The 25,310-nt window shown below is 40.7% G+C and overlaps 1 protein-coding gene across 1 annotated transcript in view; it reads right to left on the reverse strand.

Annotated features, from left to right (window-relative positions):
• IGFBP7 (insulin like growth factor binding protein 7) overlaps positions 1-25,310 on the reverse strand; it is a 75,462-nt gene that overhangs the window by 48,766 nt on the left and 1,386 nt on the right. The window lies entirely within an intron of this gene.

Consider the following 25,310-nt stretch of genomic DNA (forward strand, 5'->3'; position numbering starts at 1 on the left):
GCCCACTCTTGCCACTTTTACTCAACATAGTATTCGTAGTCCTAGCCAGAGCAATTAGGCAAGCATCCAAATCAGAAAGGAGGAAGGAAAGCTGTCATTATTTGCAGATGACATAATGTTATATATAGAAAACCTAAAGACTCCACCAAAAAACTGTTAGAACTAATAGACAAATTCAGTAAAGTTGCAGGATACAAAATAAATATACAAAAATCAGTTGCATTCCTATATACCAACAGTGAACTATCAGAAAGAGAAACTAAGAAAAGCAGTCCCATTTACAACAGCATCGAAAAGAACAAAATTTTTAAGAATATATTTAACCAAGGTGAAAGATCTGTACACCAAAAACTATAAGACACTGAGCTTACCTGGTGGCGCAGCGGTTGAGAATCTGCCTGCTAATGTAGGAGACACGGGTTCGAGCCCTGGTCTGGGAGTATCCCACATGTCACGGAGCAACTAGGCCCATGAACCACAACTACTGAGCCTGCGTGTCTGGAGCCTGTGCTCCGCAACAAGAGAGGCCGCGATAGTGAGAGGCCCTCGCACCGCGGGCCACAACTAGAGAAAGCCCTCGCACAGAAACGAAGACCCAACACAGCAAAAATTAATTAATTAATAAACTCCTACCCCCAACATCTTCTTTAAAAAAAACAAAAAACTATGACACTGATGAAAGGAACTGAAGAAAATACAAATAAATAGAAAGATATCCCTTGCTCATGGATTGGAAGAATTAATATTGTTAAAATGTCCATACTACCTGAAACAATGTACAGATTCAATGTAATCCCTATCAAAATGGTGTTTCTCATAGAAATAGAGAAAACTATCCTAAAAGTTGTATGGAACCAAAAAAGAACCTGAATAGCCAAAGCAATCTTGACAAAGAAGAAGAAAGCTGGAGGCATAATATGTCCTGATTTCAAACTATATTACAAAGCTGTAGTAATCCAAACGGGATGGTTTTGGCATAAAAACAGACACATAGATAAATGGAACAGAATAGAGAGTCCAGAAATAAACTCACACATTTATGACCAATTAATTTACAACAAAGGAGCCAAGAACATACAATGGGAGGAGAATAGTTGCTTCAACAGCTGTGTTTGTAAAACTGGACAGCCACATGCAAAAGAATGAATCTGGACCACCATCTTACACCATACACAAAAATCAACTCAAAATGAATTAAAGACTTGAATGTAAGACCTGAAACCATAAAACTCCTAGAACAAAACATAGGGGGTAAGCTCCTTGACATTGGTCTTGGCAATAATTTTTCAAATCTGACACCAAATGAAAAATAAACAAGTGGAACCACCTCAAATTAAAAAGCTTCTGCACAGCAAAGGAAACCATCAACAAAATGAAAAGGTAACCAACCAGTGGGAGAAAATATTTGCAAATCATATTATCTGATAAGGGGTTAATATCCAAAACATATAAAGAATTCATACAATTCAACAGCCAAAAACCAAACAATCTGATTGAAAAATAGGCAGAGGATCTGGATAGACACTTTTTCCAGAGAAGACATACTGATGGCCAACAGGTACATGAAAAGGTGCTCAATGTCACTAATCATCAGGGAAGTGCAAATCAAAACCGCAATAACACTTCACATCTGTTAGAATGACTACTATCGAAAAAGAAGAAATAACAAGTGATGGGGAGGATGTGGAGAAAAAGGAACCCTTGTGCACTGTTGGTGGGAATGTAAATTGGTGCAGCCACTACTATGGAAAAAAGTATGAAGGCTCCTCAAAAAATTAAAAATAGAACTACCATTATGATTCAGCAATTCCACTTTTGGGTATTTATCTGAAGGAAACAAAAACACTAACCCGAAAATATATGCACCCCTGTGTTCACTGCAGCATTATTTTTACTAACCAAGACATGCAAGTAACCTAAGTGTCCACTGATGGATGAATAGATAAAGAAGATGTGCTGTATATATATACAATGGAATAATATTCAGCCATAAAAAAGGAAATCTTGTCATTTGCAACAACATGGATGGACCTTGAAAGCATTATGAAAAGTGAAATAAGTCAGACAAAGAAAGACAAATACCATTATGATCTCGTATGTAGAATCTAAAACAAACCAACAATGGAACTCATAGATACAGAGAACTATACTTATAGATACTGTGGTTGCCAGAGGTAGGGGATTGGCGAAGGGGGCAAAAGGTACAAATTTCTAGTTATAAAATAAGTCATAGGGATGTAATGTACAGCATGATGACTACAGTTAAAAATACTATATTTGAAAGTTGCTAAGAGAGTATACCTTAAAAGTTCTCGTCACAAGAAAAAAATTATAACTATGTGTGATGATGAATGTTAACTAGACTTATTGTGGTAGCCATTTCACAATAAAGTATACAAATATTGAATCATTATGTTGCACACCTGAAACGAATATAATGTTGTATGTCCATTATATCTCAACGAAAAAAACCTTTAATAAAAAATAATCACAAGTCTCACTGTATAACATTAAGCTATTATAAAACTATTGGGGTTGGAAAGAACCTTAAGAGTCATCTAGTCCAACCCTCAAACTGGACACAAAAGTCTGCTCTCCAACAGCTTATGGTTCTCTACCTGAATACTTCCAGAGACCCTCAGCCAAGGTTCCCAAATCCATTGCTGAATCACTGTTGTTGTTACAAGGTTCTTCCTTAGGTGAACTAAAATCAGCCTTCCTGCAACTTCCACCTTTGATTAGAGTTCCACCCTCCAAAACATCATTGAATAAGTTAAATTGTTTTTCAAGATGATTTAAAAAAAAGTACATGCTCATTGTAACAATTAAAACAATATACAAGTATATAGAGACAGTAAATTGTCTACTTTTAATCTCATGAGAATCCTAACCTCCCAATAACCTGTTAACAGTTTATACATCCATATACTTTTTCATTTTTTTAAGTTAAAAATTTTATACCTATCACCCTACAAAGTGCCTGTTATCAGTGATCAATATATCATATATTAAGTCAATACACATAAATCAACTTCATTCTTTTCAATAACAGCAAAATGTTCCATAACACGGGTGTACCTCTTTAATAATATTCAGGATGTTTCAACTTTTTTCTATATGCAAACTATGATACAACAAATATTCTTACACATATTCTTAGTGCTTTTGTTTCTGTGGGATAGGTTCCAAGAAATGTGCTTTCTGGGTCAAGGGTATGAGAATGTGTAATTTTAATAGACATTCTTAGATCACTTTCAAAAAGTTAGGAATTCTTGCACTTAGTGATAGTGTATGAGGGTGCTCATTTCCTCACACATTTCCCAGCAACGGGAGTTAGGAATTTTTAAAAATTAGCCCCAGTTGAAGGGGGAAATGCTGTATGTCATTGCTGTTCTAATTGCATTTTCAGGACTGCTTGTGTGGTTGAGCAACTTTTCAGAGCAACTCTTCACGTGTTTATTGGCCATTAGCATTTGTTCTCACTTTAATTCACTATAATTTCTGTTTATTTGCCTTTGGGTCATTTATCAATTTATATGAGCTCTTGTTTATTACAGATATTTACTCTTTATATTTTGCGAATAATTTCTCCATGCTATGACTGCCTTTCAAGTTTGTTTCTGTTTTTTTTACAGACATTTATTTGTGGTACTGGTTGCCATATAGCATGTAAGCTCCTTGAGAGCAGCGATGCTGGCTCTTTAGCACACTGCTGTATCTTCAGCATCAAGAACAGTGCCTGGGGCTTCCCTGGTGGCGCAGTGGTTGAGAGTCCGCCTGCCGATGCAGGGGACGCGGGCTCGTGCCCCGGTCCGGGAAGATTTCACATGCCGCGCAGCGGCTGGGCCCGTGAGCCATGGCCGCTGAGCCTGCGTGTCTGGAGCCTGCGCGTCCGGAGCCTGTGCTCCGCAACGAGAGAGGCCACAACAGTGAGAGGCCCGCGTACCACAAAAAAAAAAAAAAAACAGTGCCTGGCACATACTTCGCTCCCAATAAAAATAATGCCTAACTGAATACAAGCTTAAAACTTGTATGTAGCTGTTAAACTTTTCCTTTATGATTTCTGGGTTATCAGAATAGCTCTATTTTATCACTTTTACTTTTCTGCATTTAATCCTTTAATCCATCTTGAATTTTTTGTTAAAAACATTTTTTTTTTCCTATTTGGAGTTCTAATCCATCTTGAATTTGTTTTGCATGCAGTAGGAAGCGGGGTAAACTGTTTGACCCTGCTTTGGCCACTACTTTGTATAAAAGGCATTACATTAAAATAAGTTCTAAAAAGAACTTGCATTTTATGTGTTCTATACATTAAAATAGAAGTACACCCTACCAACCATTTTATGTGCTATTAAAATATCTAAAATTTATTATGCAAAAATAAAGATGGTAACTTGCTCTTTGAGACTTCCTTGTTCTGTTTCCCTCCCCAGTTTTTTGTTTTTTTTTACCTCCCCACTGGAAAATTTTTTAAATTTTTATGTAATTGGTGCTGAGCTGCTCCCTAGGAGAATTACTTGATAAGAGACCCAGGTGCTTCTTGAGACTTATTCTGCTTAGACAATAAAATTATGTCACAGGCTTGAATGTGGTTGATTATACTTTATATTATAGTCTAGGAACCTTAAAGATAGAAATCATACCTTATTCATTCTACATCCTGCCATAATTCAAAGATTATTTTGATATATTAGGTAGTCAATAATACTTATTTAACTTAATACTGTGGTAGTAGAGCATGTATTTAACTTACCCAAGAGAATTGAGGATATTTTGAAAAGAGGCTCAAGCAACTGAATATGTCACCCTTGAAGACTCATTTTGCATGTGTGATAACATATCTACCAACTGCAATTAACAGAAGAATTCCCATAGACTTGGTGTGACTGCAGTATTTGAAGATCAGAGGCATAAATTGGGCATGATGGCAAGATAGAAGATAGCAAATTGTTGCAAATACTGTTGATTATATACCCAGTAGGCAGGCCCCTTCTTCCTTGATGGCAAACCAGGCTTTTGTTTGGGTCTTCAGTCTCTCATGCGACAGAAGAAGCCTAATTCTTAAGTGGTGAATTACGACTGGTGTCAGCCCATCATGGTGTCTCATTCCCCTTGGCAGTGATTGGTGCAGGCATGGGTGTGTGCTCCAATTCTGGTTGATGAGACTCACGAATAAATCTACAGGAGCATTTCTTGGAAAGGTTTTCTCTGATAGCGATGTGGAATGCATGAGAAGATAGGATCCTCTTTTCTCCGGTTGTTGTTGAGCTGTCTCGCAATCACAAGGACCTAAATCCCTCCCCAACTGCCTTTGTCCTTCCTTCATCTCTTTTGTCTCTTTCCCTAGAAGTTTCTCCTTGGTGAAGGACCCTGTCCTGGAAGGGAGTCCTAGTTAGTCAGCTGTAAGAATTCACAGGGCTCGGGACGCTCCAGCTCCATAGACCCTCCCATGGGTGCTTGCACTCACCCACTAATGGACTGGGTGCACGACACTTTCCAGTGAATGAACACCTGTTGGCTATGTTGGAATTTTCCTATTATCAGATCTGTCTTCACCTCATTACTTCCCTCTGCTTCCTTCCACAGAGCTGCTGACATCATGCAGGCCTCCCAGCACAGGGGGCTTGTTTAAAGCCACTTATATTTTGGGATTCACAGGGCTAGCTTGTCACTTTTGTGTGGTAAATGCTGTCCATGGGGTTTTGATTTTGGTATCTAGTGGCTTTATTTTTTACTTTTTAAAAAACTGTAGTAAAATATGCAACAGAAAATTTACCATCTTAGCAATTTTTAAGTGTATAGTTCAGTAGTGCTAAGCATATTCACATTGTTGGGCAACAGAGCTCCAGAACTCTTTTCATCTTGCAAAACTGAAACTCTATAGCCACTCAAAAACTCCCTACTCTTCCTTTCCCCCAGGTCCTGGCAACCATCCTTCCAGTGGCTCTGTTTATATGAGGGGATTGAATTCAGGGAGATCAACAAACTCTGCTGTTGCCACGGTCCCATTATTAAACTGTAACTCCCGGAGACTGGAGCCTGTTCCATGGCCACAGTGCCAGTGTAGCACCTGACACATAGAAAACATGCACATAGTTAACTGACGAAGGAGTCATTCTTAATTCCTGTTCCTTATGGCAGGGTGATAGGATGCTTTCATTGTACTCATTAAAGTGATTGATGGTTAACATAAAAGTTGCCATAGTTACCTGGACTAATACCTTTCCAGGTCAATATGCAACACGAGCTTCTAGATGGGAGAGCACTGCCAACTCTTGATTACTCAACAAATGGAGGGCAGGAGAAGAAAAGACTAACTCAAATGGATGCTGATTTTAAACTACTTTATATTTTTGCTGTGTATGAAATTGTTGGGGGAGATTTCCTTACTAATTATGTTTGGTTCAGGCTAACATTATAACATAAGCAGTTCCTGGGCACTCTTTGCTGGTAGTGCTTTGAAGGGAAGGCGTACATGGGGTGGCCTATTAAAAAGTAAACATTTGACACAGGTGTACACAAGGTAGTTAACTAATTGGGCATATTTGAGAGTTGTTGCTATAACAACAGGTGAAATCAAAGGGAATCAAATCTTGCATTCATACAGGGCTTTACAGTTACAAAGAGCCTTCAAATCCATTACCTCATTTCTTTCCCATAACCTTAACCCTTTAATACAGGTCTTGGTAGCTCCATTTTACAGGTGAGGAAATAGACAGGACTGGGAGATTAAGTAATGTGCTCACAATCACACATTTGGTCAATGTATAATCAGGACTCTGACTCTTCTAAGATTAGTAGTTTTAAAATTCTTTTATAATTTTATAAAATTTTATTGTATTTATAGGTTATACCCACCCTTTTCATTCCTAATACCATATGTTCACACCCTTTATTTTAATTTTAATTTCATTATTATTTTTAACTGCAGTCTAATTGACCTACAACACCATGTTAATTCCAGGTATACAACATAGTGATTTGATACAAGATTAGTATTTTTAGAACACTATTGTTATACCTGAAGAGTGTGACGATATAGACTCATATTCCATTTTGGAAGAAGGCAGGGTACAAATTATAAATATATAAAGACAAAGAGGTTCTGGACTAGTTTGGGCGAGAATAGCCTTCATTTCCTCCATACAATCCCCCCAAATTACTCCTACCATTCAGTTGCCGCCTCCATCCTTGATTACCACATCTCTAGGCATCCTTGCAGAAAAAGACAGAAAAAGAGGGAAGAAGGGTAAAAGTACCAGGATGACATTTGGGGGCTGTTCCAGAAGCATTGGCACTACAACTAATATGAAGGTAATGACCAGACTGTGAGCCCCTACTGTGTGTGCTGAGTACCACGCTTGAAGACAACCATGAAAAGTAGGCAATATCGTCCCCACTTTACAGATGACAAAACCGAGGCTCAGAGAAGTAACTTGCCCAAGATCATGCATTTAGTAAGTGGGGGAGTGGGAATTTGAACCTCATGCTCTCAAGCATTTATCTCTGCAATACATATGATTTAAATAAGCCTAAAAACATTACAGCAATTAGAAATTCACCATACTTAGACCTGAGGATGAACTGAAGTTCATCTTTATACAATTTATGAAAAATCAAAGTATGCTTGTTTTCTAAGCATTTTTACAGCTCTTACCCACAAACAATTAAAAACCCCACTTTCCTTGTTTAATTTCAAATGATCCCTTTCCACGTATTTAAAGCAAATAAGGCATGAACCCTCCAATCTGTTAGCCATCATTTCTGTTAAGGAAACTGTTAAGGAGTGAAATATCGTTTCTTTCAAAATGGTCTCTGTGAAGATCTTTGGCACCTTTTACATAGGACTTCTTCCCTCTTCCCACTGAATTTTGGGAATGACATATTTTTCTAGAAAGCTCTTTTTTTTTTTTCCCCAGCCATGATCTACTTCATCACCTGCTTCTCAAAAGTAACTGATTACTGTTCAGTGAAATCTGAGGGGGTCTGTGGACTCTCAAACACTGAGCTTCCAGTCATCCTTTAAATTTGCCTCCAGCAACTGTTTCTGAAGTGTAAAACTAATAACTACTGCCCAGCTATAGCAGACATTGTAGGCAGGCAGACCCTGCCCTAATCTCCACCCTCCTTCTCAGTCTTTCTTGCAGCTAGAGGTAGCCAAGTGACCCATTTTTGGCCAATGAGATAGATGTTTGCTGAGAGTGTACGGGAAACTTTTGCTCACCTGATAAAATGGGACATGCGACAGGCACTGCCTTTTCCTTGTTCCTTCTAATTGCCTTGAAATTAGGACTCAATGATCTGAAGTACTGCAGCCTCCTTGTGACCATTAGGCATGAAGTCAAAAGCCAACACACAAAGGACAGCAGAGCACAAAGAACAAACCTGGGTCCTCCAAGCTGTTACTGTTGAACTGTTAAACCCACACCAATAGCTGTCTACACCTGGACTCTGTTCTGCAAGCAACTAACCCCCTTCTAAGGGAGCCACTGTAGCCAGGTTTTCTATTACTTGCAGCTGAACATGTTCCTTACTGATAGACCAGCTGTTGCGCCTTTGGGTGATCACTTTTCTTTTCCCCTTCCCCAAACCTAAACATCCCCTTATATGTTGAAGGAACTGGTATAAGAATGGCACTTTCACATCAGGTACAAGCTCACATAACCTAAAAAGTATTTGCAAACTAAAATATAATGCACACTAAATTACGCGACTGATTCAGAAAATTGCTGAGAAATGTTCCTTCACCTCTGACTAAGAATTTCTTCAGTCTGAGATAAATGTCACACTTTCATGAGAAACCTACTATTTCCTGCTTTCTTTGGCAGTATCTGAGGCCAAGGCCTTCTAGCTCTTAGGATACACTGTTAGTTTTAAGGACCTCTCAGAGGGTCACATTCTCATTCCACAAAGATGAAGCACACGCACATGAATTCATGTGACACAAGGAAAAAAAAAAACCCGAAATCTCCCTGAGACTCAATTTTATTCAAATTGATTAAAAGTTTAATTTGTTCTTCACAAAGTTCTCCTTAGGCTCTTCAATGATATAGGTTTTATTTTTTAGAAAACATGTGAAAGCAGAGATTTATCTCATTACTTTTTCTAACTTATTTTGCACTTCCCTCAGAACACTGAATGGCACACTGGTTATTTCACCGAGCAAAGCTTACAGGTCCTGGCAGTGTGCTTCCTTTGGGAGTTGGACTACCTTAATTAACCAAGTTAATCACAAGCACTTGGGGAATAATTATTTCATGCTATATTAGACAACTGCCACTGCCAAAACCTTGAATTTAGGTTATTTGCTGAAACAACAGCTTTGGATTCTCTTTCTTTGAAGAAGGATTTTCCAGCTTTCTTCAAAATCACATACATGGTTTAACAAAACAAGCACAAGTATATGCATTTCCATAGTTTAGTAATAATCAGAGTAACTTAATATAGGCGGGACTTCCCTGGTGGCGCAGTGGTTAAGAATCCACCTGCCAATGCAGGGGACACAGGTTCGAGCCCTGGTCCACGAAGATCCCACATGCCACAGAGCAACTAAGCCCATGCGCCACAACTACTCAGCTTGCGCTCCAGAGCCCGTGAGCCACAACTGCTGAAGCCCACGTGCCACAACTACTGAAGCCCGCATGCCTAGAGCCGGTGCTCCGCAAGAGAAGCCCCCACACTGCAACAAAGAGTAGCCTCCGCTCTCCACAACTAGAGAGACTGCACGCAGCAACCAAGACCCAACGCAGCCCCCCCCCAAAAAAAAACAAAACAAAACACAATACAGGCAATTTAATGGAGACACAAACAAGTTTAGGAATGGCAACTGAAATGCACAGATCAAGAACTGGAATGAAGCATTTATGTTTAACTGGCTCTGAAACTCAATTTTAGCTTCCTGTGGCTTTAAAGGTGGGCACACGGGTATGTGTGTGTGCGCCCATCTACACAACAGCTCACCCAAAATCCTTGCTCCAGCTTCACTGGATTCCCCCTTCATTAGGGCTCTGTTTGGGCATTCAAACTGAATCATGGTTGCCTAATTTATAACGTAGGGATAACACACCACAGGGTTCTGGTGGGGATTAAAAAGGTGATATATGTGTGCATGTACGTGAAAATGCTTATAAACTGTACTGTGCTATGTTGATTTAAGGTCTTGTTAGTATTCCTCTCTCCCAGTCAAATATGGGAAAAATTCCACCAGAACAATCACATACAGAGTCTCCATTTTATAAATATATTCTCAGCACTGTTTAGTTACTGTCTTAGCTGGAATAACTGCCTCACAAAAGACTTTTGTTGTTGAATGTGCTGGAGATTAAAGGACTTAAGGAAAAAAGAAACAAGGCTTTGCCAGTCTCTTTAAGGACCCAAGGAAAGCTCCAAGGACACGTGCAGTAAAATGTTGTAAGTAGATTCTTTTCCAGTTTTATGAAGTGGAGCAGGCCACAGGCTCTCACTGAAAAGTGGAGAGTAACAGTGCATCTCACAAACTGGGATGAAACAGGGGTCAAACCATGGTCTTGGTATTAGGCACACAACTCATATTTAAAGAGATGCTGAGAATCAATTGTACGTATATTTGGCTGTAGTCAAATAAAACTGTGAAGGCTATTTTTTTTCTTCTGTGAAAAAAATACCAAAGACAAACCTTCCAACTTTCACGAAGTTTTTACTGTTTACGTCTCATATAGGTGGCTGCCACTGCAACAGACATTTTCAAGCTACTCTAGCAGGGATGCACGTGCTTTGTATAAACCCCAATTCAATGATGTAAGCAGAGTTCTAGCTGATCTGAACTATTCCCGATGCCTGGCAGTCTTGGACGCAAACTAGATGACTGGCAGGGCCCTTGGTTTTTTGGCCAGTTGTTACAAATTTCATAAATGGGAACTGGTCTGAAGGAACAACTCTCAATGGTCTCTATGCCATCAGAGTGGGGCAGTCACGAGAATAACCCAAGTCTGAAGATAATTAAAAAGTAATTCCAATGGCATATTGAAATGCTTTGCTTTTGGCCTTTTGTTTAAATTATTTTGGAGAGGCTAATTTTTAAACTGGAATCTACCAACGTCAACATGTATCAAAAAATGTTTAAATGTTCACACCTTTGAATCAGTAATTCTAATTTGCAATCTATTCTAAAGAAATAATGCAGAAGAAAGAAGATCTATATGTCCAAAGATGTGAATTTAAAGCTTGTTTTTGGCAGAGGAAAACTGGGGTAAATTATGGCTCATTCAAATGCCTATGCAACATTGTAAATATTTATAAAATATTTTAAACACATGGAAAATAGTTACAAATGAAAAACAAGATGTAAAAAATATATGGATAGCACTATCAAAAATGGTTGTATAGGGGGCTTCCCTGGTGGCGCAGTGGTTGAGGGTCTGCCTGCTGATGCAGGGGACACGGGTTCGTGCCCTGGTCTGGGAAGATCCCACGTGCCGTGGAGCGGCTGGGCCCGTGAGCCATGGCCACTGAGCCTACGCGTCTGGAGCCTGTGCTCCGCAACGGGAGAGGCCACAGCAGTGAGAGGCCCGCGTACCGCAAAAAAAAAAAAAAAAAGAAAAAAAAAAAGGTTGTATAATACATGCCTAGAAAAACACTAGAATAAAATATAATAAAATATGAACTGGGTAGAATAAAAATATTAATGATTGATTTCAATGAATTCTACAGATTTCTTTAACATTTTTCTTCAATAACAAAGATCTTTATTGAAAATGAAATTACTTCTGGGAATTAACATTCCCAGAACACACAGCTGAAATTAAATGAACAAGGATATGTAAGGCCAGAATTTAAAACCCACTGTGGTTTGTCCAAAAAGCTAAACATCTGATGGATGTTTAGCAGCTGCAAAATATATCCTCCTGGTCTCAGTAGGTCATTGCCTCTGTTTAAAATTTTGCTTTCACACATTGCCAGGGAATTAGGTAGAGCAAAGTGAATTTACTGAGTTTTTTTCTTAGTGTCACCAAAGTATTTAAACACAATCTTAAAGATTCTTTTGGATCAATATTCTATACTTAGTTCAATTCTGAGCAAACAAAAATAAAATTCACTCGCCTCCTCTCCAGAATGGCACTTTGGGCAAAGTAATAGCTAATTCATTTATATACTACACACCTAGCCATAGTTACATTATTTATAAGCTCATAAGTCTATAATTAAATGATGATGTATTCATAGGCCACAAACATGAATGTACTTTTGTTCATCTTTTCCCTTCCAGTATAAAGGGCACAGAAAATAAATGCTTCCAATGATAAAGAGTTGAGTTGAGTACATATGTGTGTGTATTCTTTGCTCCTATGCATTCTTATTAACCTGACTTACAAAGGGCGCTTTTATTTTAGTGTAAATGCCACTTCTGCCTTCCCACACTTTACAAACCACCAGATGGACCACAGGTTTGTAGGCTTCTTAGAGAAGGGGCATTATCTTCCTCACCACTGCAAATTTCCTTATTATGGCACCTTGCACAGCATTTACAGAAAGCAGGCACTTGACTGACAGGGAAGTCATTACCATTTTCCACTTCTAATGACAGTGAGGACCAGGTAACCGTTGTTTCCCGAGTTAAGTGATGCGTGAGCTCATAGGAGCCAGGAGAGAGCCTAACTGCTAAGCGTAAACCTGGAGAGGGATGAGAGGCCCGGCTGCAGGCAAGGTGAGGGATGGCACCATGAGCCTGGCTCTGCATGAGGGAAGGAAGGGCACTCAGGAGACCAGCTGGTGGTAAGGCTGGAGAGAGAAACGGGAGGACCTTCCTGCCGCCCTACAAAGACTTAGTAAAATCTACACTTCTCGTGAACACCTTTGGGATGGGAGTCCTGCTTGCAGGTGGGTGCAGGGCAAAAATAAAGACTGATCACGGGGACAGTCAACACAGGGATAGCACATGTGTTTGTTAAACTGCGTCACGAGTCCAAGAATAATCTTCTAAGCACCTGCTTAGCAAGCACCTCCAAGCACCAGAACTACGCAAAGGAGGCATAACCCATACATGTGCTCTGCTTTCAGAAACCCTGGCAGTTCCCTATTGCTTGTCACTGATCTGACCCTTTCTCACAGTGTTGATCATCCTTATTTGTGGGTTCTGTATTTGCGAATCCACCTACTTGCTAAAATTGATTGGTAACCCCCAAATCAAATCATCCTTGGACACGCACAGAGTGGCAAAAAACGTGAGGCCCAGCTGAGGTCGAACAAGGCGACACCCCCCTTCTCGTTCCTGGTCTCACACTGTAACCTTGCGGTCTATTTAGTGCCACTGAGAATTCAACAGTGAACAAAAAGAATAAAAAGCACTGGGCTCATGGGACTTATGTTCTAGTGACGCGATTGAAAGGTTGGATTGTGCGCCTTTAGGTGAATACTTAAAGTACTGTGGTACTCAAACTTTTATTAATACCAACAAGACCGATGGATGCGGAAATACTTTCATTGCGTCCGATTCAGATGACAGCACTGAAACAGTCAAGGAAGCAGTTAAGCCACCACGCTGCTTGTGTTGTATCGAGTGATGTTTTCTAGGGCTTCCGCTTCCTGTGGTGTACTAGATAGCCTGAAAAGTCATCCTGCTGTAAAACACGAGAAGCTGGATGAACTGAGCAAAAATGGGCCCATCATTACTATAATTATCCCGAGGAAACGATGCACCCCCTAGGTCACATGAAGTCTTTTTTTTTTTTTTTTTTTTTTTTTTTATGAAGTCTTTTAAGAACAATGGTTCCGAACCTCGCCTGGACATTAAATCATCTGGGGAGCTTTTAAAAGTCCTGCTGCCCAGATCACAAGCAAACCAATTAAACCAGAATCTTGGAGCGGCACTCAGGCATCAGCAATTTTATAAAACTCCCTAGGTGATCTGGGGTCCAGCCAAGGTCAAGAACTACTGCTTTAGAAGGCGATAGGGTATATAGTGCACGGAGAGGCAGTAGTCCCAATGTTCTGTCAACTTCACTCAAAATTACCGACGCTGGGGAATCTGCAAAGTTATCCAGCTTCTTAAGTCTCTTCTCCACAACCTCATTTCTTCTGCTTTCCCCCCTTATACTGGGAAGTGGATGCTATCACTTTTCAGATGGATGCAAAGAACCAACCTAAGTGGGTACCTTCCTGAGTCTAAATATGCCCGTTTATAGTTAAACATTTGAGTTTTTAAAATGAGTTCCCACTAAGCTAAGGCTACATGTGAAAGCCAAAGAAGAGACACATGAATTGTAATCAAAAGACTTTATTATTTCCATCAATAAGTCTCTAAAAGTCAAGGATAATACCCAATACGTACTTAATGGATACTAATCATACTCTTCCTCTGCCAATCTCTGTGTTTTTGGTTCACATTCCTCTTTGGAGACAATAACTCCCGTTTTTTTTTTTAAATGAACCAAGCAGCAAAACCCCACAACATTTCCTATACATGTAGGGAAGAAATAGACCAGTAATTACTGAATTTGAGTGTCCTGAAAATCCAAAATGTCCTCTATACATAAAAGGTGCTATTAGAAAATACTGTGTGTGACCTGCGCTCGAAGATGGAAATATTCCATGCTGTAAAAGCAAAGTGAATCCTCCGGCAGGTATCCTGCGGGCTTCCCATGTGACTGTGCATTTGGACTCTGGGATCTCTCCCCGATGGAGTAGGACTCCCTGTCCTGGAATCCTTGAAGCGCAAGAACAAGAGCTAGATGGAAGTTTCCAGGGATTTGTTTATAAGAACATTACACTGCTATTTTGTTTGCATAGATCTAAACACAGGTTTCAGATCTAACCTGGAGATAGTCTGCGTTGGTCAAAGTTAAGACATCAACACGTCACAGTCAAGGCACTTATAAACTAACTCATACCAGGGTTTATGATGCTAATAACAATAAAAACTGAAATGAAAACAGCATTTAATGAGAATTTACTATATGCCAGGTACCAGTGCTTTTCACGTATCTCACTTAAGCTCCCAACAACCCTAAGTGGCAGACGTTATTATTATACTTGATTTGCAAGGAAACTATGAATCAAGGAGGTTAGAGTCACACAAACAGTTAAGTGGCGGAGAGGAATTTGACTCAGGTGGTCTGAGTCCAAAGTTCACACACTCACCCCTCTGCTGTATTTCCCCACGCATACCAGACACGTTTTGGTTTCTGGTGACCAGCATAGTCACAAGAGTTGAAGACAAGAGTCAGGCCTGGGGTCAGCCTTGAGGACCTGTTAAGCCCATGGTCACCATGGGATGTGGCCATCTCCCCAACCCTCTGGACTGGACCTGAGAGGGGTCACAGAGTTTGGGGCTGATTACACGGAATGGATTAGGCTCCTAAGACATCTGAAAAAAATTGCATCCCAAAGGAGTATCAAGAAGAGAAGGGACAGCCAACTCCTGGCTGATGTGGACCGAGCTGGCTGCCTTATCGGGGCGGCACACCAAGTGTCTGCGTCTTCACTGTCTTGTGGGGGAAGCCAGGAGATGGCTCATGGGTCTGGGGATGGAGTTGAGGAAGCAGATTGAGCAGAGCTCACCATTTATAAAGTTGCCGGCCAGGCTCTGTAGCTAAGAAAGGGGTGGGAGGTGGAGAAAGAACACCATACTTCGTTGCACTCAGTCAGACAGGAAAAAGGGGCAGCGTGTAATGACAGGCCAGGCAGAGCGGGTGAAAAGAAAGAGGCTTCAGATGAGGCGGGGCTGACGACCCCCCCCCCCCCATCACAACTGGGTCCTGAACAGGCCTGCCCCTGGCCCTGACAGTTATCTTCTAGTGCATCAAAGGCTCGGTGGTGTAGAAAGAGCCAAGCTGGATCAGCTTCTGTCTTCTGCTCTGCAGCTCTGATCTGAGACACACCTGAGCAGAGAGCGGCCTCTGGCTCCACAGTCCTGACCTGTCAAAACGCAGGCAGCATTTTCATCTCTGCCCCAGCCTGCCCTCTCCAGCTGGGCTGAGCATCTCTAATAAGCGGCCTCGCCGCACGGATCCCTGGCCTCACCTCCTCTAACTCAGAGCTGGGCCGCCGCCTGGGCACTTCATTCTGGATCACGCGCTCTACGGCTTCCTGAGGGGTATCCCCCGGAAGCCAGGGCTGCGGTGTAATTGCTGCAGCTGCTATTGAAATTCACTTTTGGATTTCTGTTCCCTGAGCAGAAAGTTCTGAAAGCTCCCAGGGAGAAGGGAGCAGGCTTTGCATCCTGCAGGCTCGGGCTATCCTGACAAATTCCTAAAGCCTCATTTCTGTGTGGTCTCTTTCAAAACCTTCTGAAAGTTCCAGGAGATCTATTTCTTGATAACTTTTTCTCCCTTGCTTGAGGTCGGGCCAGAAGAGAGCTGAACAGATGTCAGATCTGAAGCTTTCCCAATTCAACCACTTGACCGCCGGCCTGCTAATCTGCCCTAATGTAAATGAAATGTCTTTGAGCTTTTCTCAGAGAAAAAGACAAGATTCCAAAAAAGCGGGAGACATCCCTTCTTCAAGAAAAACAACATGAAAGAACAGGGTGGTTGGAGTCAGCTGCATTTCTGCCTGTTAGAATATTAAAGTGTGCTTGTTTTCCTCTTTCTCATAAAGTCACAATGGATTATCTTGAGTTCTCAAACTCCTACATGGATTTTTCCTTCTTCTGCAAGTTGTCACTTGACTGACAAAAATATGCTTCAGTCCCTAAAAATGCAAATTCCCTGAAGAGAGTACTGACCTACAATGAACTACAGCTGAGATGTGGAGTAAATGTTATTATCCCAACTAGGAATATTGATGGCTCCATGCTGGGGGCAGGCCTCAGTCAGCACTCAGGGCTAAAACCTCAGGTGAAAGCACACACTTGAGCGTGTTGACAGTTATCTTAGTGATTTTCTCCTATATCCTGCTTGGAGTTACCAGAAAGGCCTGGCCAGTGATCAAACACCACACACAAACGTTATACCCCAAGAGGTCCTGCTTGGGAAAGTATCCAGGCCAGCTGCCCCCAGCATACTGGATCTTTAAGAGCCTCTTGGTTGCAATTAAAGACACTGGCTCTCCGACTTCCAATCTGGCCCAGGAAGGGCTGACTCTAGACTGGGCTCAGGGATCTGTACAAAGGCGCCCCAGAGACACTCATTCATTGAAGACATACCATCTTTTGCTGAATATATTATGACATTTATTACAAGGTGTACCACATTACCACAAAAAGCCAATTAAACTATGATATCAACTCTGTTATCATATAGAATTTCTCTTTTATGCTATTGAAAGAGCTCTTCTAGAGCAGTTTAGACGGGAATGTATCACATAGCCCCCTTGTCGATTCATCAAAAGGCAAACAGAAGCAAGATACATTCATTAAGCTCTTCCTAACGCTTTTTCACACCCAAGAGTTTGACTTTGTGAATCACTTTTGTTTTAAGCTGTTAATTTTGAAATAATTTTAGGTTTCCAGAAGAGAAAGACAGTATGTACACAGAGCCGATGCCACTGGGTCTACATGCCACACTGTGAACAGCAAGGCTGTAGCAGAATTCCTAGATTTATGTACCAGAACTGCTAGTTACTGGCTGTGTGACGGCTGACCTTCAGTTCCTTATTTGGAAACTGGGATAATCATTCCCCTTATCTTCCAAGGCTGTTGTGAGGTTTTGGAGGAAACATCCACAGAAACCCTAAGTGCTTCGCAAACATCAGTTATCCTTAACACACCCTACAAGGCACTATGTAGAGTTCTGGTCCCAAAGGAGTTTACAGTCTAGTCAATACCGGTTCTTTACATTTATCTGGTGCCGCACAGTTTCACAGTGACTTCATATCCATTCTATAATCTGACCTTCGCAATGATCCTGTGAAGCAGGTAGACTACACTGTGCCGTCATTTATTATACATGTTATCCTGAGGTTTGGAGGGGGTTCCTTTCTCATAGTGGTAAACTCTACTTTGAGCATGTTGGCTTGTCCTTGGCCTTGCCAATACTCTTACTGTAAGTAACTTCAGACCATGTGAACGGGGGCTTTGTCAACAGTGAGTTACTAGGTCTGTCTAACCGGGTCTGAACCTTTCTTACTTTTCAGACACCAAATGTTGCAACCTGGACCTGCTTTGGGGCCCAGGCAATTTCATGGATGCCTCCTCTCTCTGGGAACCCACTGCTTGGTGGAGGCCCTGAAGGGGTGGGGTTCTTGCTAGCTCCAGCTGTTTCTAATTAACCTCACCCTGCTTTCCTCCCAGGATGGTTAAGTCAATTCAACAGATTAGCATTTTCAAAGGCACCAGATCACTCGCCATTAAACCAGCTTGGGATAAAACAGTATTCAACCATTTTACACATTAATTTTCAGTCAAGGATAAAACACCCCTCCCTCCATTATCAACCTGTTTTGTTTTTTTTTTTCTCCTGACCTCACTTTCTCTTGGAGACTTCATGGGGGTAGTGGGATACTGGTGGGGTGATGGTCTATGATCAACCTGAAAAATCCACACGAGTCAGGCTTGGCAAAGCTTTCCTTAGAGATTTCTATAGTCCCTCCCGCTCTCCTACCCACCTCATAAAGAGTAAAGGACTCACTGGGAAACCTTTAAAATTTCCTAAAGTAACTAGACTCATTCATTTACATATTCCTAAGTCTGCTTCCATCTCAAAGCTTTTTAACAGTGCCACTCCCGGATCTAAACTACAAAAAACGTTAGTCATATGTTCCCTGGCTTAAAAATTCTTTTGACAATAATTCACGTTTTTTTTTTGTTTTTTTTTTCAAACAGTTGCTAAAAACAAGATGTTATTTATCTTACAATTAAAAACACAGATGAGGTGAGATCATTTGGGGGGGTAGCTTGAGGTAAAGGAAGCACCATAATCTTATCCACTGTGGGGAGGAATTTAGAATGAGGGAAGGCTGGCTGGCCTTGGACCCTATCCAAGGGAGTTCTGTCACTAAACTACCCAAAAGAGAGCCTTACAAGGCAGTTTCTTCTAGAAGGCAAGTCTGTAATAAACCCTGAGGGCAGGCTCTAGAGAAAGATGGAAATCTTATCTAAGGGCATCAAATAAATGCCTTCTCAGCTCAATCACTCCATAGCATAGGTCTAGAGTGCAAAGCTCTTAAAAGTTATAACATCCTCTCCCAGACACTTCCCCTCCTCCCTTACAAAGCTGAGAGATAACCTAAAAGGGAATCTTGGAAACAGAATTCTCCTGACTCCCACACAGCACTTACAGTATCCAACAGCTTTTATGGCAAGTCCTTCCTGGTGTACAATTTAAATGTGCCTTGTGGCTATTTAATTCCAGCCTGTTAATTCCTCTCCCGAAGAGCTGTAGAACAGTAGGTCAGGCACCTTCCATTTAATTCCCAAACCACGAAGAAACATTAACTTGTTCTTTCGATTACATTCCTTTAAAAGAATCGTGTGTGTGTGTGTGTGTGTGTGTGTGTGTGTGTGTGTGTGTTTGAAACTCTTGTATTTTACTTTATTTTTTTAACATCTTTATTGGAGTATAATTGCTTCACAATGGTGTGTTAGTTTCTGCTGTATAACAAAGTGAATCAGTTATACATATACATATGTTCCCATATCTCTTCCCTCTTGCATCTCCCTCCCTCCTATCCTCCCCATCCCACTGCTCTAGGTGGTCACAAAGCACCCAAGCTGATCTCCCTGTGCTATGTGGCTGCTTCCCACTAGCTATCTATTTTACGTTTGGTAGTGTGTATATGTGTCCATGCCACTGTCTCACTTTGTCCCAGCTTACCCTTCCCCCTCCCCGTATCCTCAAGTCCATTCTCTAGACTTTTAAAAGAATCTTAAGGCAACCTATGGAATAGGAGAAAATATTTGCAAATGATGCAACCAACAAGGGCTTAATTTCCAAAATATACAAACACCTCACACAACTCAAACAAAAAAACCCAAACAACTCAGTCGAAAAATGGGCAGAAGACCTAAATAGACATTTCTCCAAAGAAGACATACAGATGGCCAAGAGGCACATGAAAAGATGCTCAACATCACTAATTATTAGAGAAATGCAAATCAAAACTACAATGAGGTATCACCTCACACCAGTCAGAATGGCCATCGTTAAAAAGTCTATAAATAAAAAATGCTGGAGAGGGTGTGGAGAAAAGGGAACCCTCTTGCACTGTTGGTGGGAATGTAAATTGATACAGCCACTATGGAGAACAGTACAGAGGTTCCTCAGAAAACTAAGAATAGAATTACCGTATGACCCAGCAATCCTACTCCTGGCCATTCATCCAGACAAAACTCTAATTCAAAAAGATACAAGCACCACTATGTTCATAGCAGCACCATTCACAATAGCCAAGACATGGAAACAACCTAAATGTCCATCAGCAAATGAATGGATGAAGAAAATGTACAATGGAATACTACTTGGCCATAAAAAAGAACAAAATAATGCCATTTGCAGCAACACGGATGCAACTAGAGATTATCATACTAAGTGAAGTCGGAAAGAGAAAGACAAATACCCTATGATATCCGTTTATATGTGGAATCTAAAATATGACACAAATGAACCTATCTATAAAACAGACTCACAGACATAGAGAACAGACTTGTGGTTGCCAAGGTGGGGGGAGGGGAGGGATGGACCAGGAGTTTGGGGTTAGTTGATGCAAACTATTACGTATAGAATGGATAAACGACAAGGTCCTACTCTATAGCACAGGGAACTATATTCAACATCATGACATAAACCATAATGGAAAAGAATACAAAAAAGAATGTATATATATGTATAACTGAGTCACTTTGCCATACAGCAGAAATTAACACATTGTAAATCAACTGTACTTCAATAAAAAAATAATTTAAAAAAAAGAATCTTAAGTCCTTTAAGACCTTCTTCAAGGCTGCCTATTTTATTTTCTAAAGCCTCTTCAGGTTTTCAATTCTTTCCTAAGATGCAGTGATTAAAACTGGGTAAAGGGATAAGAACGAACCAACAACTCACTCAACTTTCTGGAACTTTCTGTCTGAAAAAGGGCAACTGAAGCCAGAAAAATATTTTAAAGCATTTCTATTGGGCTGGGGTAGACTCTTTGAGATGTGACTTTTTCTGATTCTGATCTAAAAGCGAGGTGAGTCAATGTCAGATGTATTCCCTGGTCTACACATCAGACAGGCAGAAGATGCAAGGAGAAAAGAGGGCAGACATGCAGCAGAGCCCATTGCCTGCATTTCCAATGAGAAGGCATTTTGAGAGGAGTCCTGTGTTTAATCAACAAATATTGAGGAAGTGTCCAACCATTAGCCAGCCACTGTGTTTATGAAGAATAATCAAGATGGAGTCCCTCTTCTAGCATGCTCCCAGTCTAGTGGGGAAGACAGACATTCAAAGAGCTCTTTGGAGTCAGTGGAAGATGCTGTACTAACTGGAAGAGTTCTTTCTCTCCTCAGGAGCTCTGTTCCCTTTGCTGAAATCCTCACGAGGGTCCTCGGCATGGCTTGGCCCACCTCACTTAATACTGCTCAACCATCCCTAAGTCTCTATCCTATTGCCCTGGTGTACATTCTTTACAGCACATACTACTACATGAAAATATCTGTTTACTTGTTTCTGTCTAAAGCTTATGGTAAACGCCACAAGAGAGGGATCTTGTCTATCTTATTCAAGTCTGCTTACCCCGAGAACAGAAGCGTGCCTGGCAAATTCATATATTCATTCATTCATTAAACATATTCAAAGCATCTACTAGTGCCAGGCACTGATCTCGGCCCTTGAGGATAGAACAGGGAGCAAAAATTCCCTTCCCTCATGGAGCTTATTTTCAAGTTGAATAATGACAACAGTAAACATTCGTTGAGTGCTTTCTATGGATTATCTTATTGAATCCTCACAACGATTCTATGAGATAGGTATGATTATAATCGTTATATTATAGGTGAGTAACCAAGGCCCAGAGAGGTCAAGGAACATGCTCAAAGCTCAGTAAGTGGCAGGGTCAAGATTTACACTCAGGGAGTCTGGTTCTAGAGTTCTGCATCTTAACTATTCTGCTAGAATGTCTCTTGTTCACATATACATAGTACATGTGCAATAAATATTGTTTAAAAAATTGCTAGAGGGCAGAGGAGCTGAATAGGTATTTTTCCAAAGAAGACATACAGATGGCCAATAGGCACATGAAAAGATGTTCAACATCACTAATTATTAGGGAAATGCAAATCAAAACCACAATGAGCTATCACCTCAAACCTGTGTCAGAACAGCTATTATCAGAAGAGGATGTGGAGAAAAGGGAACCTTTGTACACTGTTGGTGGGAATGTATATTGGTGCAACCACTGTGGAAAACAGTACGGAGATTCCTCAAAAAATTAAGAATAGAACTACCATACAATTCTACTATCCCACTTCTGGCTATTTACCTAAAGAATAAGAAAACACTAATTTGAAAAGAAATACACACCTTATGTTCATCACAGCATTATTTACAACAGCCAAGATATGGAAACAATGTTAAGTGCCCACCCATGCATGAATGGATAAAGATGTGGTACATATACACAATGGAATACCACTCAGCCATAAAAAAGGTGAAATCTTGTCATTGGCAACAACATGGATGGACCTTGAGGGTATTGTGCTAAGTAAAGCAAGTCAGACGGAGAAGGATAAATATTGTATGATTTCACTCATATGTGGAATCTAAAAAAAATAAAACCCTAAAATAAATAAACAAAGCAAACAAAAATAAACATGTAGATATAGAGAACACAGCAGTGGTTACCAGAGGGGGTAGGGTGGGGGAGATGGCAAAATGGGTAAAGGGGGTCAACTGTATGGTGACAGATGGAAACGAAATTTTTGGTGGTGAGCACCCTGTTGGGTATACAGAAGTAGAAACATAATATTGTATACGTGAAACTTATCTAATGTTATAAATTAACGTTACGCCAATAAAAAATTTTTAAAAGTAACACCCTCCACCCTCCCCACAAAATGTATAAACAGAATCAGAACATAAAAAAAAAGTTTGGGGTCTTCCCTGGTGGTGCAGTGGTTGAGAGTCCGCCTGCCGATGCAGGGGACACGGGTTCGTGCCCCAGTCCGGGAAGATCCCACATGCCGCGGAGCGACTGGGCCCGTGAGCCATGGCCGCTGAGCCTGCGCGTCCGGAGCCTGTGCTCCGCAATGGGAGAGGCCACAACAGTGAGAGGCCCGTGTACCGCAAAAAAAAAAAAAAAAAAAAGTCTGGAAGCCTACACAGAGCTGCAAAAGGACAAAGACATCATTATGGGGGGTGGGGAGGGGAAAGACAAGGGATTTCACAAAGAAAGTGACATCAGCTGATCCTTGAAGGCTACGAGTTCAAAGGGTGGAAAGATAAGTGAGGGTGTGATTATAAACAACAGCAAAGAGCAAACAATTACAGTGGCCGGACCACAAAGGGGGTTGGACAGAAGAGGCCAAAATAAGAGTTATTGTGAAGTGCTAGGTAGTTTTTTAACTTGCTACTAAAGGTACTAGCAAGGAAGACCTTTAAGAGTGAATTCTGATTCCACAAATAAAAATTAATTCTAAGGAAGAAGAGGGGATGGGACCCAAAGGAAACAAGGGATTGCCAAGGAGCTCAGATATAACAGACCATGAACAAAAGGAGTAACCAAGAACCGGAATAAAAGGAGCACCATGTTCTCTTCTAACTGTGAGATTTTATTACACATCTTGGTGTCTCTATTACCTTTTTATTAAACTGAATTTTCAAATCTCCTCTTCCAGTTTCGCATGACTTCAGGGACCTCAATAAGATTTAATGGCACTAAATTAATGATAACAGTTTTAGATTTGAGATTATTACGTCACTACCTTTTAGATAGATTTTTTTTTTTAGAAAGATGGCTTTGCCTCTTATCACAGAGGCACAGAAAACAAGCAGACCAAGGTCTCTCCACAGAAGGTGGGTAAGTGTTGACCTCAGAAAAGAAGGGACTGGGAAAAGATTCAGAGTGGCTCCAGGGCAAGCACTCTGGGAGGTAGGTTTGTAACTTGCATGGATACTTTGTTAATCAACAAGACCAGACCTGTTTTGTGCATCCTCAGCTGTAAAGCATCTTAGCACAGTGCTGACACCTGACAGATGCTCAATAAATGCGGGTTAAATGAGACCAATCACCAGAAGGAATGATGCCCCCTCCCTCTCAATACTTGAGGAAGCATAAAGTTTCTTCCGCGGGTAGAAGAAGAACCCTTTCTAGGCTGAAAGAACCTAGAAAATGCATTTCCTATTCTTTGCAAAGCCCCAATACTAAATGGCACAGAAGTTAATGGCACTCTGATGGGTTTGCTTCTATAATTGTTAAAACACTTCCAGGAGTCAGGAGAAATATATTAGGAGATCTGGCTTTAGCCCCATTTATCTCTGCTGTGGAAAAGTACTCTGGTGGACCTCACATTCTTTTCTGCTCTCCCTGGCATTCTTCTATAAATGGCCCGAGGCACTAGACCCCTTATCTCTAAATTTAGGTTGGGAAGAAAGGTTAATTTATGACAAGGTTTCCAGTTTTAGATGCTATTTCTCTTAACATTTTCCCCAAACATAAAGAAAAACTAGGTCTGTACCCTCCTGAGGTTTGCACTCTAGAGATGCTGAGGATCTGGTTTTCATGATAATGAGGTTATATGACTAGTTCTATATGACTATCAGTCTCAATATTTTATAATTGCACTGTGTGAGGGTTTAGAGATGTAAATAGCACGAGAGAAGATGGATAAAACTAGCTACAGGCTAGAATTGACAATAATACTTAAATAATCACCAAGCTATCCTTCTGCTCTGATAAGGCAAGTTCCAGTGATTTGGAAAGACTGGGGAAAAATTCCCCTTGGAATGTGTAAGAAAAATGTCAATATTTGGAATGAATTCTTAAGCTATGCTCATTTCTCTTTTCATGGTGTGACTGATAAATTAGACCCAAAGGGCTGTTTCTGTGGGGAAAGTGTGCGATTATTTTGGATTGTGATTTAAGTTTAAGGTGATGATAATATAGTTAACAGTAAGCTGGTTACACTATTTAAGGCTTTCAATGGTGAACTCTGAAATCAGTGGCAGATGACCTATTAGCCATGTGGACTTCTGGGAAAAACTAAAAAAAAAAAAAAAGAATTACTTGGAAAGCTTGGAGAAAGTCTGAACTGTGTTAAAGAAGCAACTGCTTCTGTCATTTCAGGAGAACTGCCTCTTCTCTCCCTTTTTCCTACCTTGGCTGGGACCAGGAGAGAGACTGCCAAGGTTGCATTTCTAACCTTCCCTTGAAACTACTGCCTAAGCAGACATTAGAATTAAAAGCTATTTTTTTTTTCTTTT

The sequence above is a fragment of the Phocoena sinus genome, chromosome 5, assembly GCF_008692025.1.
Source record: "Phocoena sinus isolate mPhoSin1 chromosome 5, mPhoSin1.pri, whole genome shotgun sequence".
NCBI lineage: Eukaryota > Metazoa > Chordata > Mammalia > Artiodactyla > Phocoenidae > Phocoena > Phocoena sinus.